General features: G+C 43.6%; 1 long non-coding RNA gene across 1 annotated transcript; it reads left to right on the forward strand.

The window, feature by feature from the left end:
* Positions 1-268: 268 nt before the first annotated feature.
* Positions 269-10,960, forward strand: LOC116526023. Its single transcript, XR_004257930.1, has 3 exons — positions 269-417; positions 6,467-6,472; positions 10,639-10,960. It is a non-coding gene; the product is annotated as an uncharacterized LOC116526023 (long non-coding RNA).
* The last annotated feature ends 5,150 nt before the right edge of the window (positions 10,961-16,110 follow it).

Raw genomic sequence — 16,110 nt, forward strand, 5'->3', positions numbered from 1 at the left:
AGAAAGAAAGAGGAATGCTGGTAGTTTCAAGCAGCTCCTAGACAGGATGGACAGATGATGAGGGCAGGACCAGAATGTTTTCTTATCTCTGCATTCTTAGTTTCCAGTGCAGGTCTGACTGGTGTTTCACCATCCATAGACATTTATCACTGAATGACTGAATGTTTGAGACGCTTCCATCACAGTACTTACCTCACAGCAGTTTATCCCAGGTCTTCCTCCCCACCGAACTACCGGCCTCCTGATGGAAATGGTAGTCGCAGTCTCTTCTGCGTCTCTTAGCAGGGCTCCTGATAAAGCAGATGCTTCAGGAAGCTTTGCTTGATCAAAGAGTAAATGACACAAGGGAAATGTGCATCATCAGAATCCAGTTCCCAGTGAGAGTGGGCAGCCTTTAATTGGAATTACACATCAGTTGTTTCAGCATTCGCTTACACTGTAAGCGGCCCTCCCCCGCACTGTCGGCACCCCAGCAAAGAGGAAGGTAACCGGCCGCCTGAAGGCTCATACCATCATCAAAACTCAGGCATGGTCTCAAGTCACCTCCTGACTTATTAGGTCCAGGCCTGAATGAATGAATGAATGAATGAATATATCTTAATCGTAATCATGAAGGGGAAAAATTCTATGCTGAAGGAAAACTCATTTAAGAGCTCATATTGGGCCTTATGAAGGTTATCCATTTCAGTGCAGGTTTTTTTTTATTAGATTTACAACTGGTTTTTGGGAGAGGTGGAAAATTGTTAACTCTAAATTATAAACTCTTTTGGGCCAAAGACGTAAGTTTCATAGTTGGTTTTGTAAAATGCTGGTGCTTTAATACATCAAAATACTAATTTAACATATTCCTCTAGTGATCTGCAATGGTCTGCTCTCGAACGCCTGTCCGAAGTCACATAATTTATTTATGTATTCACGTCATAGGAAAGAGAGGTAGGAAACACTTTTATTAAACATGTACTAGATGTCAAGCATTGTTCTTGGTGCTTCACATACAACATTTATCTGTTGCTCAAAATAGCCTATGAGGTAAGAGTTACACATTCCCATTTCACAGAAAACAGGCTCAAGGAGACGAAGGAGCTTACAGAAAGCTCCGAGGTTACTGCATCAAGGCTTGAGTTGGAGCCGTTTCTGATTTCAAATGCTCTATCCTTTAGGCATTTTATAATAGCAAAAGGTGGAACAAACTAAAATAATTGCCCAAACTTAGACAAATAATTAAATAAACTAGAGTATATTTGGTTAGTCAAATATATTATAGCCAGTTTTGCTTATCTTTTTTTTTTTTTTGAGACAGAGTCTCGCTCTTGTTACCCAGGCTGGAGTGCAATGGTGCGATCTTGGCTCACCGCAACCTCCGCCTCCTGGGTTCAAGCAATTCTCCTGCCTCAGCCTCCCGAGTGGCTGGGATTACAGGCGCGCGCCACCATGCCCAGCTGATTTTTGCATTTTTAGTAGAGACAGGGTTTCACCGTGTTGACCAGGATGGTCTCGATCTCTTGACCTCATGATTCTCCTGCCTCGGCCTCCCAAAGTGCTGGGATTATAGGTGTGAGCCACCATGCCCGGCCCAGTTTTGCTTATCTTTATGAAGACTAATATGAAAATATTCTCATGGGGATAGTCTTAAGTGACAAACTCTGGATAGAAAATTATAAAATAATTACAGATGAATTTAAATCAAACGTAATCAAAGGCACATAAGACCTGTACATAGGGGGAAAAAAGACTAGAAGGAAACATACAACTCATAGGGTAAAGTTTTTTGTTACTTTAATTGAAAAATTATTTTATCACTATGTATTTTGACACTTGTAAATCACAATGGTATATGGAAAAACACTGCATTAAAGTCTACCATTATAATAATTATATCATTAAAATCATCTATCATTCTATTATTATAATCTCAACCAAGGAAAAAAACCCACGATTATGAAATCACAACCTCACTCAAAAATGTGTCCATTAATTGGCCAGGTGCTGTGGCTCATGCCTGTAATCTCAGCACTTTGGGAGGCTGAGGCGGGTGGATCATGAGGTCAGGAGTTCAAGACCAGCCTGGCCAACAAGGTGAAACCTCATCTCTTCTAAAAATACAAAAATTATCCAGGCATGGTGGTGGGTGCCTGTAATCCCAGCTACTTGGGAGGCTGAGACAGGAGAATCCCTTGAACCCGGGAGGTGGAGGTTGCAGTGAACCAAGATCATATCACTGCACTTCAGTCTGGGTGAGACTCTGTCTCAAAAGAATTAATTAGAAAATCAAAAATGTCACGAACTGTGAGACCAAGATTGACTTGGCCTGACCTTCTTCTGCAGGTGTCTCCTGGCTTTGTTTAGGAGACTAACACCTCCTGTCCCTATTCCCCAGACACCAGCTCTCGAGATTCTTAGAGCTTTCCTTGGTATTCTCCAAATCCTCAGATACATAGCAGGTGAGTTTTAACTTGAGGAGGCTCAAAAATGAATGCCTGTCATATCCTTTCATGTCTGGGACCAAACAGGGAGATCAGACGAAGGACTCAGACATACGGAGACAAAAGATCACGTCCTAGTTGACAGGAGACTGGGGTGTTAGGTGACCTTATTAGTATTTCATCCCAAAATTAAATGTGCTCACACAATCCTGGACAGAGATGGAAAACTGCAGGTCCCCCTTACAAAGGCCTGCTCAGCTCAGCTGAAGAGTGTGGGAGGCAGGAACAGAGGCCTCCGGCAGAGGTGAGCCCTGCAGAGGGGAAGGAGCTGGCCCAGGGCCTCTGTCCCCACTGTCAAACACACCGATCTGATAAGCCTCTCCGTTTCCCCAGACAGCAGGAGATGGGGAGAGGACCAGGAGTGTGGCCCCAAAGAAGTGCATCAGAGGTGGAAACAGGAGGCCAGGGACTGGTGTCCAACCTCCAGTGGGAGGCAGGGAGGGAAGGAAGAGAAGGACAGAGGGCGGGAGGAAGCCTTCCCCCTGAAGTAGCTCTGCCTGGCACACAGGCTGTACTGTGCTCACGCAGTGTTGGAGAACAGGAAGAGGTGGGGATGTGGTAAGTAGCCCCAGCTTGTCAGAGACTCAGAGGAACTCACAGAGAGCTGACGGTGTGTGACACATTTATTTCTGATCCAACCTTTGGGTTCATGGTTCCTGTCTGAGCCTTATGGCTGGAGGCAAAAACCAAGGAGCTGCTTTCGCCAGGGACTCCACGCGGGCAGTGCCCGGCCTTGTCGCTGGAACACCCTGATGACAAGTCCACGTGGCTTTGGTTAATCGCGAACCGCGCGGAGGCCAGCACCGCTGGCAACCGGCCGGGACACAGTGGCCTTGGCCTGGAGGTCAGCGCTCCCCGGACACGTGCGCAGGTGAGGCAGTGGTGAGGCAGCGCCCCCACGTGGCGCTTGGAGGCAGAGCATCTGGGGAAGCCCTCCTCCAGGCCCTGCAGGAGACACGCCATGGCCCCCCAGAAGTATTTGGGTGGGAGGATATTTTACAGAAAACAGAGACCCAGATTAATTCATTTAGGGGAAAACAGCTACAAAACGTGGGTTTTTAACTATTAATGAACTATTACTAACCCATTAGGTTAGTAAGCCTTGTTAAAAAGTTAGACTCAACTTAAAACTGAGGTATCCATCCACTACTGTATTTTATCTTTCCAAAACTACAATGTCAGATTTTTTTTAAAACAGACTTTCAGAAAGTAAATTAACATTTGAAAATTTCTCAGAAACCAGTTCTGTGACCTTAGACAGCAACATTTCAAAATAGCTTCCATCTTATCTTTAAAATGATGAGATTAAACTCCATGATTCCAAATTTATTTCCAGCTCAGAAATATAATATTTACTTCTAGGGTGCATAATATGCTTTTCTTTAAAACTTATATTAGAATATCATAATTTCATTAGAAGTGGTCAAGATGACAGGAAAGAGAGTTCCACTTACTCTGGCTTATGCTAAGGGTGCGCATTTCCGGGAAATAAAAGAATCTTATGAGCAGCCATGAACATAAGCTAAATAGCAGCCAAGCCCCAAAGAGAGAGAAGCCAAATCTGCTTCCTGCCTCTCTCTCACGGGCCAGAAGGACCCCTGATAGCGTCTGCTCTTGTGAGCACATATGACCCGTCCTCCCCTTCTCCAGCAGCCAGCTTTCCCTTTCAACACATACCGGGACTCCTGTTTTCTCATGGCCCCAGTTTGCAGGTGGCCGATAGTTACCACCTGGGCCCTGAGTCTGTGTAATGAAGTAAGCTCAGTTCCCATAGCCAATCCGCTCTCAATTTTCCAGTTCCAAAATCCAGGGAGAGAAATACGATTGATGTAGCTCACCTTTGGAGTCAGGTTTCAGAGTATAGATCATTAGCCGCTTGTGATTGGTTGTCCTTGGATGGAGGTAACCACCTCTGGTCCAATCAGGTGGAGGGTAAGGTCATGTACTATAAAACATGGCCACTTAATTGTGGGTCGGGCAGATTCTGTTAGCAAGTGTTAACATTAGACTGTATACACCAGTGCTGCTGAATAAGAGTCACTAGCCATGTGTAGAATTTGGATTTGCATTAACTGAAATAAAATCAGTTCCTGTTTACACTTGCCGCATTTCCTGCTCAGCAGCTATATGTGTGGCTAGTAGCTACTACATTGAGAATGTTCTCATCACTGGAGAAAGTTCTGTTGGACAGCACTGACCTCTAGACAATAGAGCTACCTAGGGGTGTTATCGAATGTAGAAGACGATGTGAACAGAGATTGCTTTTACTATCTTCTTTTCTATCTTGATGTCACAACTTAGATTCTTAGAGCCCTTGGAGAAGCATAACACAGGCAAAGCAGATGCAATTTTTCTCATGTGCTAGATGCTAAGGGAGGACCCCAAGGCAGCCATGGGGACATTCTATCAGCTACCACTTTCTCAAATAGGAAGAGGCTATTTCCTGGGCTATGGTCTGGGTCACTGGTTCTGGATCAGCAAGATCTATAGAGACATAATGGGAGAAGTTAGCATATACATTTTTTTTTTTTTTTTTTGGAATTGATGTGTCCCTTTCACATAAGGCACAAATAGTGTTAAAACTGTGGGATTTGGTACCTGTTCAAACAGGGGTTCCATTGTCTCCTTCATTAAGGTGACTCTCAAAAAGCAGTCTCTTGAAACAAGACAGTAATATGCACTGGAGGCACAGTACTCAGTCATAGCAGAATAAGGAAAGCAATAAATAGGTCAGGGCCCTGTTGCCTCTACTGTCTTTGCTCTTATTTTTGACCAAAGCATAACCAGGGTACCGTTCACTGAGTCCTAGCGGTGGTAGGGGGTGATGGTGAAATCCTCACTAGCTGGTTCCCACGGAATGACTCTGCTCCGTCACCTGCTTCTTCATCCTCAGGCCTGCCTTGGCTCCTGCCTATTTTCCAGCCTGACTCTCCAGCCTCACGTGTTTTCCAGGAACCCCTGCACACAGAGAAGACAGTTTCCCCTCAGAGAGAAGGACTAAAAATTCACGTGAGCCTGACCTGCCAGGGGCTATCACTACACTATTTAAAGAGAGCCTGATAGAACTGCATCAGATTTAGGCAGGACAGAGAAAGAGGGCAGGAGGGAGAGAGAGAGAAAGAGAGAGAGGGAGGAGGAGGAAGTAGTGAGAAGAGAGATGCATTATAGTGACTTCATTTGTACTCTTGGAGTCACCAGTGTCAGAAGTGGCACCTAGCACTTGCAGGTATGTCAGCCAGTAGATTTCCTTTTGCTCGAAGGAATCTGAGTTAGGTTTCACTTGAGGCCAAAGGAATCTTCATTTTCTCCACATCCTGAAGCCAGCTAATGACAGCAAGGAAAATGAACTCACAATTTAATTTCTACTAAGTTATAAATTACTCATGACTTAATATTTCCAACTTGAAGATTAATTTGAGTTTTGGAACGCACTCTGAAGACTTGAAGCCATCTTTCTATAATGCTCTGCTGTACTATTTTGAAAGCTGTTTCTCCTTCTCTTTTTCTTTCAATAGAGATTTTTAGAGCAGTTTTAGGTTTACAAAAAAGGTGAGCAGAAAGCACAGAGTTTCCCTGCACTCCTCCTCCTCCTCTCCCTGTTCTCCAGTTTCCCAGAGTATTCACATCTTGCATTGCTATGATACATGTGTTCAAATTGGACCTTTTTTTTTTTTGAGAAAAAATCTTGCTCTGCCACCAGCCTGGAGTGCAGTGGTACAATGTCGGCTCACTGAAACCTCTGCCTCCCGGGTTCAAGCGATTCTCCTGCCTTAGCCTCTGGAGTAGCTGGGACTACAGGCGCACGCCACCACACCCAGCTAATTTTTTTTTTTTGTAGAGATGGAGTCTCATCATGTTGGCCAGGATGGTCTCGATCTCTTGACCTCGTGATCCATCCACCTCAGCCTCCCAAAGTGCTGGGATTACAGGCGTGAGCCACAGAGCCCAGAGAACCATTATTGATGTATTTTTATTAACGAAAGTTCACGGTTTACATTGGGGTTTGCTCTTTGTGTTGCAATTTCTATGGGTTTTGACAAATGAATATTGTCATCTATCCATTACAATATCACACAGAAAAGTTGTTGTGCCCTAAAAATTGCTTGTCCTCTGTTTTTTCATCTCCTCATCCCACACATTACTAATCCCTGACAACCACTGATCTTTTTGACTGTCTCTATCTATAGTTTTGCCTTTTCGAGAATGGCATATGTTAGAATCATACAGTATAGAGCCTTTTCAGATTGGCTTCTTTCATTTAGTGATATGCATTTAAGATTCCTTCATGTATTTTCATGGTTTGATTACTCATTTCTTTGAACTGCTGAATAAGGTTCCATTCCCTGGATGAACCACAGACTGTTTATCCATTCACCTACGGAAGGACATCTTGCTTGTTTCAATATGATGCAATTATGCATAAAGCCATAGATTGGATGACTTCTTTCTGTTACACCCTGTATGCCCTGCCTGCCCTATTTTGAAAGCTGCTTTTCATTTTTCAAGAGCCACTCAGATGTCCATTTGCCTAAGGAAGCTGCCTCAGCTCCTCTGGAAGGTGTCCGTCCTACCTTGCCCTCTTCCTTTCCTGTAAGGGCACTTTGTATCTGTTCTGTAATAGCATATCACATGTGGTTTCTTTGTGTCTGTTCCCCACCAGAGTGAATTCTTCCAGAATGTCTTACTCTCTGGTGAGTTACTTACCCTCCCTTTGTCTCAGTTTCCTTGTCTGTCAAATGAAGATAATTTTCATTTATTGTGAGAATTAAAGAAGTATATTTATATACACACCATCTAGCATAAATGTATATATTCTAAATATACACGTATACTTAGGATAGTAGCTGGCACACAGTCTACACTATATAAATAGTATTCTTTTTTATTGCTGTTAATATTAATCTTTGTACCTGTAGCGACTAGCATGTAGATGCCAGTTAATAAATACATTTCGAATCAATAGTTTCCTTCTGGATGTTGGTTGATACCTGACTAGATGTGATTTATAATTTAAAATCATAATAACTATGCCAGAATGTCAATATCTATTATTATAGCGATTCTTCTCACATTATTACTCAGTGATTTTAATGAAATCTGTAGACTTTGGGTTAAGCTGCTTCTGTGAGGAGGGCATGACGGAGCTAATGAGGCCTGGAAGAGAGAAAGAACTGGGACATTTGCCATTTTCAGACCCACAAGCTTTACAGATCCAGAAGCTTCGCTTTCCGTTCCTCTGTCTTGATTCATTTCTATAGAATTGACACAAACTCAAAACAAACTCCAAAGGCTCTGGTGAGTAAACTAGAATGGCAACTCTAATTTCCCATGAAATCTGTAATTGGCAACGGCAGGAGGATGCTTAAATAACCCTGCCCAGTACCTTTATCTTCTATTTGTAGAAAACCTCGATATAATAATCATACCTCTATCTGTGGGCTTAACCCATTTCCTAGTTGGAGGAAAAGGAAGTGAAGCTCGATGCCCGAGCAGTATTCCCAAGGCAAATGGGAAATCAGTTCGAGAGCTTTTGCCAAATTTGTATACTACCTGTGCCATTTGTGTAAGGCTTCCAGAAAACACGAGAGCTTCCTTCATATTCTCCCCTTTCAGCAAGAAATCATGACAGGTGGGTTCTTGTTGTGTCCACACCCAAGTCTCAAAGTGAAACATGGACATATTTCTGAGTTCAACTAATCTAACCACCTCGCATTTTTGGTTGGTAAAATGGAGATACTTCTTTTTTTAATTTATTTTTTCTTTATTCTAAAAGAAAGATACATGTGTACAACGTGCAGTTTTGTTACATAGGTATATATGTGCCATAGTGGTTTGCTGCACCTGTTGACCCATCCTCTAAGTTCCCTTCCCTCACCCCCAACCCCTCAGCAGCCCCTGGTGTGTGTTTTCCCTTCTCTGTGTCCATGTGTGGAGTCACCTACTTCTAAAGGTCATTGTGTATTAAATGAGGAAGCCATTCAAAGCACTGGAAGACAGAGAGAACCTGTCATAACTTCACTGCCCACATCATTTGCTGGGACAGGAAAGGCCCAGGGTGCAAATTCAGCACTTCCTGCTGAGATCAACTCCCAACTCCAGCTGGATTTCCTAACGTGCTATAAGGCTTAGGCATAACCAGTTTTGCAAAAGTTGAGTCAAAGATGAAAATTTTTTGAAAATCAAATTCCTTTGGGCAACAACAGTACTCGGGATTTAATTGCTTTATCAATGAGCTTTGATCTCACCGTTTTGTGACAGTGTTTCCACCACCCCCCCAACAGTTCTGCAGACTTTGCCTAATTATCTTATCTTGCTAAGTCATTAAATATGCATTTGTTAAAGCCACTTTCCTCCTCCTTTCTCCCTACCCCAAGAGATTTTATCCTAATTACTGATTTAGTTTTTTCATTAGATGATGATGAGTTTGTGAATCTTTTGTTTTGCTAACATATCTATGTAGCTGGGTGGCCCTGGGAATTCTTCTGTGCCTGGATAACCTGTTGTGACTGCCTTCCATTTTCCTTCCAAAGGAGAAAGTTAGTGGTAGTAAGAGAGGTCCAAGCTATCCAGTTGTTTAATTGAGCAATTACTGAAATGGTTAAACAATTGGTGTCTAAGCCTAGATTCCCCTGAGAGCAGAGACTTGAACAAAGACTTCTGAGCAGGTAGTTTGCACGTCAGTAGTCAGTACGTAATGCAAATGTTTGCATGTCATCCAGGGAGTGGAGTGAGGGACCAGCGGGAGGGAAACGGGAGGAGAGAGACAGAGGCACTGCAAGGTCGCGTTGCCAGGGCAACCAGTCCTCCACTAGACAGGGGCTCCATCTTATGGCTCTTGCTTTTTCTTCCCCCACAACCCAACTTTACTGAGATATAGCTGACTCAAAAAAGCATATATATATATATGGTGTACAAAGTGATGATTTGATACAGATACACATTGTGAAATGATTTCCACCATCAGGCTAATAAACATATCTGTTCCCTCACACAGCCAGCTACCTCTGGATCTCTCTTAGTAAATTTCAAGCATAGGGTACAACGCTGTGAGCTAAGACATGTTAAACTAAATGTGGCCTGAGGCTACCTTCATATTTTGAGTCTCTGCATAACAAACTGCAACCTAACTTAGTATCTGTGTGAGTCTGTTCTCACATTGCCATAAAGAACTACCCATGACTGGGTAATTTTTGAAGAAAAGAGGTTTAAGTGTTACACAGTTTCGCAGGCTACACAGGGCGCATGGCTAGGAGGCCTCCGGAAACTAAAAATCATGGCCGGAGGCGAAGGCTAAGCGAGCACATCTTCAAGTGCTGGAGTGGGAGGAAGGGAGAGGGAAAGGGGAAATGCTTGCTACATGCTTTCAAACGACCAGATCTCACGAGAAGCTCAACATCATGAGAACAGCAGGGGGAAAACTGCCTCCATGATCCAGTGACCTCCCCCCGGCTCCCTGCCCCAGCGTTAAGGATTAAAATTTAACATGAGATTTGGGTGGGAACACAGCCAAACCATATCAGAACCTAAACTCACTGAAAGCCTGACTTAGGAGTAAACTTTTGTAACAAGTAGCTGAGTCTCAGCCAGCCACAGCAGCTGAGCTTGGTGTCATCAATCACAGGCAGCTAACCAACGTGACCATGGGGAAATACGGTAAGCGCTGGGCGCTAGGCTGGAACCAATAGAGCTGTCTCTTGGCCTCACTTCAGTTTTCTGTCCAGAAAGGCTGCGTGCCCAGAAAGCCGAGTAACCTGTTCTGGTCTTAGGGTTGTCCTTTGTTCAATTAAACTCTGTTAATTTAATATGTTTAAGGTTTTTTTGTTTTGCTTTGTTTTAGACTGAGTCTTGCTCTGTCGCCGAGGCTGGAGTGCAGTGGCGCCATCTCAGCTCACTGCAACCTCTGCCTCCCGAGCTCAAGCGATTCTCCTGCCTCAGCCTCCCAAGCAGCTGGGATTACAGGCACGCGCCACCATGCCCAGCTAATTTTTTGTATTTTTAGTAGAGGCGGGGCTTCACCATGTCGGCCAGGCTGGTCTCGAACTCCTGACCCCAGGTGATCTGCCTGCCTCGGCCTCCAAAAGTGCTGGGATTACAGGCATGAGCCACCACTGCTGCCGGCCTTAAAGTTTTTTGATTTTTATTTTTTTTTTAACAGTTATCCTGTATTTTAGATAACCAGAAGTCATTCATCTTGTTAACTGAAAGTGTGTGCCCTTTGACCAACATCTCCCATGCCATTTTCTGAGAAGCCTTTCTACATGCTCTGAACCGTCCTTCCAGGGGGAGATAAGATCAGAATTTATTCATTGCCTCTGGTCCCCCATCCATCAAGCATGGCTGCATAGGATGTAACACTTCAGATTGCAAGTGTCTGTGCTCCAAGGAGGTCACCTCAGGCATCTCACACTGCACCATCAGAAAAGCCCAAGGCATAAAACAAGAGCTACATGGCACAGGCCAGGCAAGCTGGTAGATGCTTGCATAGAAATACAGTCATGTGCTACATAGCAACTGCTTCGGTCAACAACGGACTGCACGTATGATGGTGATCCCATAAGATTTTCATAGAGCTGAAACTTCCTATAGTTTAGAGACATCTTGATGATCCTGATCCTGTTAAGGCCTAGGCTAATGTGTGTGTGTCTTAGTTTTTAACAAAAAAAGTTTAACATATAAAAACTTTAAAAAATAGTGTGAAAGTGGATCATATGAATAGGGTCATTTTTTTTTTTTTGAGACTGGAGTTACCCAGGCTGGAGTGCGATGGCGCGATCTCGGCTCACCGCAGCCCCGCCTCCGCCTCCGCCTCCGCCTCCGCCTCCGCCTCCGCCTCCGCCTCCGCCTCCGCCTCCGCCTCCGCCTCCGCCTCCTGGGTTCAGGCAATTATCCTGCCTCAGCCTCCTGAGTAGCTGGGATTACAGGCACGTGCCACCATGCCCAGCTAATTTTTTGTATTTTTAGTAGAGACGGGGTTTCACCTTGTTGACCAGGATGGTCTCGATCTCTTGACCTTGTGATCCACCCGCCTCGGCCTCCCAAAGTGCTGGGATTACAGGCGTGAGCCACCGCGCCCGGCCCTGAATAGGGTCATTCTTGTCATACCCAACTATACCACAGTGGAGGGACCAGAAAGAAAAGCCACTCAGGGTACATAACGTTGCTTTCGAATGATGTTATTCTCTGCAAGGAACTGCCTGTTGTAACGCAAAACCGGTTTCATCTACAGGCGCTGAGATAACTTGCTGCAGCTGTTGGGCTAATTTTGCCCACTGCCAATGCCCATCCATCAGAGCTTGCCAAAACCTTACGAACACCACTGAACTTTCTCTCAGGACCACAGAAAACATCCCTCTTTTGTTCTCTATAAAACCCCCAACCTTCTCTTTGTTCTTTGGACATAGTGAAGATCACCCAAACTGAGGATATGGCTTGAACTGCATTTTTTTAAAAAAAAGAGACAGGGTCTCACTCCATTGCTCAGGTGGGAGTGCAGCAGTGAGACAGATGACGGCTCATTGCAGTCTCAAACTCCTGGGCTCTGCCGATCCTCCTGCCTCAGCCTCCTGAGTAGCAGGACTACAGGCCCATGCCACCATGCCTGGCTAATTTTTTATTTTTATATTTGTAGAGATAGGTCTTGCTATGTAGCCCAGGCTGGTCTTCAGCTTCTGGCCTCAAGCAATCCTCCCACCTGAGCCTCCCAAAGCATTGAGATTACAGGATCAGCCACCATGCCCAGCTCCTGAAGTGCAATTCTTTTTTCTAAAATAAAAATTTAAATTTAGAAATTCATCTCTACATCTTTATTTTGATGTTAGCAATAGTAAAAAGCTTATGGAATAAGGACATAAAGAAACAAAATATTTTTATACAGGTATACAATGTGTGTTTTAAGCAAAGTGTTATTACAAAAGAGGCAAAGCTGAAAATTTCAAGTTTATAAGGTAAAAATGTTTCAGTGAGCTAAGTTTAAGAAAAATATTGTTCAGAAATTTAGCGTAGCCTAAGTCTACAGTTGTCAACAAACGTGAATCTGAAAAAGCCAGTCCTTCAAGATGTATCCCCAAGTGGTTAACTGAGCCTAAATTTAAAATACAGCCAACTGGCCATCTGTTGACTAAGGGGTCACACAGGTACTGAGTTCCCTGAAAACCTGCACCTTTATATTATTGGGACGGTCAGCGTTCACCTAAACCAACCAATCAGAGCTCACCTACCCTGGCCAATCAGGGCTCAGCTGTATCACCCAATTAGGATTCAGCTGTATTGACCAATCAAAATTAAGTTTCAAGTCTCCGTTGCCTACGTGGACCTGCTCGGAAACCTCAGGTGGGAACTTTTGTTATAAAACCAGGGCTGGCTTTTTTTCCTCCGAAACGCAGCTTCGTTTTACACTGAAGGCTGCAGACTCTTCCCTGGAATAGTTTCTTTTCTCCATGTTTTTTTCAGGGAACTTTAGTTCACAGTGTTTACAAAGTCTGCAGTGGTGTCTAGTGACATCCCAGGCCTTCAGATTCACTCAGCACTCACTCACCGACTCACCCAGAGCAACTTCCAGCCCTGCAAGCTCCATGCATGGTAAGTGCCCTAGACAAACGTACTGAAGTGTACTGTTTTCTATTTTATGCACCGTGTGTGTTTTACTATACCTTTTCTGTGTTCAGATACACAAATATTTACCATTGTGTTACAGTTGCCCACAGCATTTGGTGCAGTAACATGCGCCACAGGTTTGTAGCCTAGGAGCTCAATGGCTATACCATCTAGCCTAGGTGTGCTATAAGCTACACCATCTAGGTCTGTTTGCACAGTGGTGAAATCACATAAGGACATATTTCCCAGAACGTGTCCCCATCATTAAGAAATGTGTGACTGCGCAGGGATTAGAACAGGGCACTGGAAATACAATCCACATATATACCCTCGGCCCTTTTTATTTTTTATTATTTCACAAGTGGCACAACCCTTCCTTAGGTCCTCTCTCTGATCTATTCATTTCCAACTGAACTTTAAAAAGATAACGTGATTCCCACACTGTTTAATGGTACTCTGGGTGTTATCCGTTATTTCAAGGAACATTGTAAAATTTTCTAAAGTCATTTGAACCTGCTTTCTAAAGTATGTGGAACACATTTGAACCATTAAGAGGAGTCATCAGATGGGGAGGAACGTGTGTCTCATTAAGGCTAACAGTGATGAGATGTCCTCCTCATAGAGCATTAGGGAAGTTTGCTTAAACCACAATACTCATCTTGCCACTTCCATGGAAGCAAGCGACTGTCTGAAACTTCAGCCATTGACTGCAAATGCCCTTAAGAGTAGGAAGCTGGGTGATTTCAAATCCTGGGTGATGTAGGTAGTGAAGGAATGCTTTCTACAAAATCGAATATTGGCTGGTCATGGTGGCTCACACGTGTAATCTTTGCACTTTGGGAGGCCAAAGCAGGCGAACCACTTGAGGTCAGGAGTTCGAGACCAGCCTGGCCAACATGGTGGAACCCCGTCTCTACTAAAAATAGAAAAATTACCTGGGCGTGATGGCTCCCAGCTACTTGGAAGGCTAAGGCAAGATAATCACTTGAACCTGGGGGGCGGAGGTTTCAGTGAACTGAGATGGCACCACTGCGCTTCAGCCTGGGTAACAAGGAAAAACTCTATCGTGGACAAACAAAAAACTCAGAGTGTATTTGGGAAAATAATTTCCTTCGGCAATGCAGGAAATTATTGCAAGCTTCTGAAGTGTCTTGAATGTGATTCAGTGGAGCATTTTCAAATCTTTTCAGTGTAACAAAAGCAATTTAGAGTCTAAATTTAAATGTGAAAAGTCCTAGAGGGCAGGCAGTTGATTTATATACTTATCACATTGTGGCTAATCATGTACTTGAAAAGCAAGAGAAAATTACACTAAGTAAGACAGGCAAATATGTAAAGGCCAGGGTGTCTTCAGAAATCAATTACTTAACTCTAGTTAAAAAGCATGCCGATGATAACACACAGAAGGTTCATATTCAGATGTAGAGAAAACATGACCTTCATCATCTAAGCTAACGAAAGAGCCCTGTGTATTGCCCCAAGGCAAAACAATCCTCTAACCTGGAAGAAAGGGGAGCTAGTAACCTAATAAGCTATAGACACGTGGATTGTAGTTCATCAGCTGTGATTTCTCTATCTCTGATGATTGTTTTAGGAAGAGCGCAAGATATCAGGACAGTGCCGTGGGATATCAGCCTCAAAAGATTCAGTCTAAAGCCATTTTCAAAGTTCAAATGTATTGCAATTTCTGGGGGAGAATAAGCTTTATTGTATCTCTCTAGGCTGTTTCTAATACAAGACAAGGAAAACTGGGTTGAAGTTGATATTCCAGATAACGCTGTGTGGTGTTGGTGGGGGTGCGAGCAAGAGGCTGGGGGGTCGGTTATTCACTGAGAGGATGTGTCAGTGAAGCAGGTGATATGCATTGAAGACACAATGTTGGCGGTAAGACAAAAATTAGGAACATTTGTGAGACAATGCTCTTTAGCTAGTACAGGAAGCAAAGACAGAAGGTAAAGTGTTGGTAGAGGAGAGCCAAGGTCAAAGCCTTGAGAAACAATGGCAATTCGGAAAGTGTACGAGGCTGGAAGCAGTATATTGACAAGTACGTTGTGCTGAAGGGACGCTTGTATGAATGAGGGATTTAACTGCAAGCTGTGGATGTATTTGGCTGCAACTCAATAAAAATGATTATGGATAAGAAAAGAAAGACATGATTTTATTCCCTTATCCAAGCATGACTCAAGTTTAACATTCATAGTTCTGGAGTTAAAGGTGTGGCAAAAACTTTAAAATGAGCCTGACAGAAATAAGAAAGGTAAGATGCAGGGAGGGAAGGTGCTTTGGGATGCATCAAAAGAGAAAAGGGGCCAGCTAACATCTTGATTGATTGATTGAGACAGAGTCTTGCTCGGTTGCTAGGCTGGAGTGCAGTGGCGCAATCTCAGCTCACTGCAACTCACTTGCCTCAGCCTCCAGAGTAACTGGAATTACAGGTGACTGCCGCCACGCCCACCTAATTTTTTGTATTTTTTAGTAGAGATGGGGTTTCACCATGTTGGCCAGGCTGATCTTGAAAGCCTGACCTCAAGTGATCCACCCGCCTCTGCTTCCACCTCCCAAAATGCTGGGATTACAGGTGTGAGCCACTGCCCACGTCTTCAAACTGTGATCCATTTCCCTCTTTACATTCTCATAAGGGGGATTTTAAAAATAATTGCTCCATAATTGATTTGGGTATGTTAGGTGGCAGATATGCAAATAACATGGAAGAGAAATTCCAGTTAAGGAACAAAAGAGAAGCTTTCCAGTAAGCAAGTAAAATGATAAATGAATAGAAAAGACTATAAACTTTATGTGCCACAGGAAAGGGTCATCTCAAACACACACAATTTATTACAAGCCCATTGTGAATATAGCTAGAACGTAATCTCAAACCCTAACCACAATTGGATTTTGCAATATTTTTAACTACTAAAACAACTAAAAGCACCAAGGAGATTCAATGTATTTGATTTGCCATGTGTTTGAAACATGGATACAGCCTACTAAAAAGTATGACAAAAACTAATATTTACCAAGTATTGTTCACGTG

This window comes from Sapajus apella, unplaced genomic scaffold, assembly GCF_009761245.1.
Source record: "Sapajus apella isolate SASKATOON/1434 unplaced genomic scaffold, GSC_monkey_1.0 scaffold49, whole genome shotgun sequence".
NCBI classification, from domain to species: domain Eukaryota; kingdom Metazoa; phylum Chordata; class Mammalia; order Primates; family Cebidae; genus Sapajus; species Sapajus apella.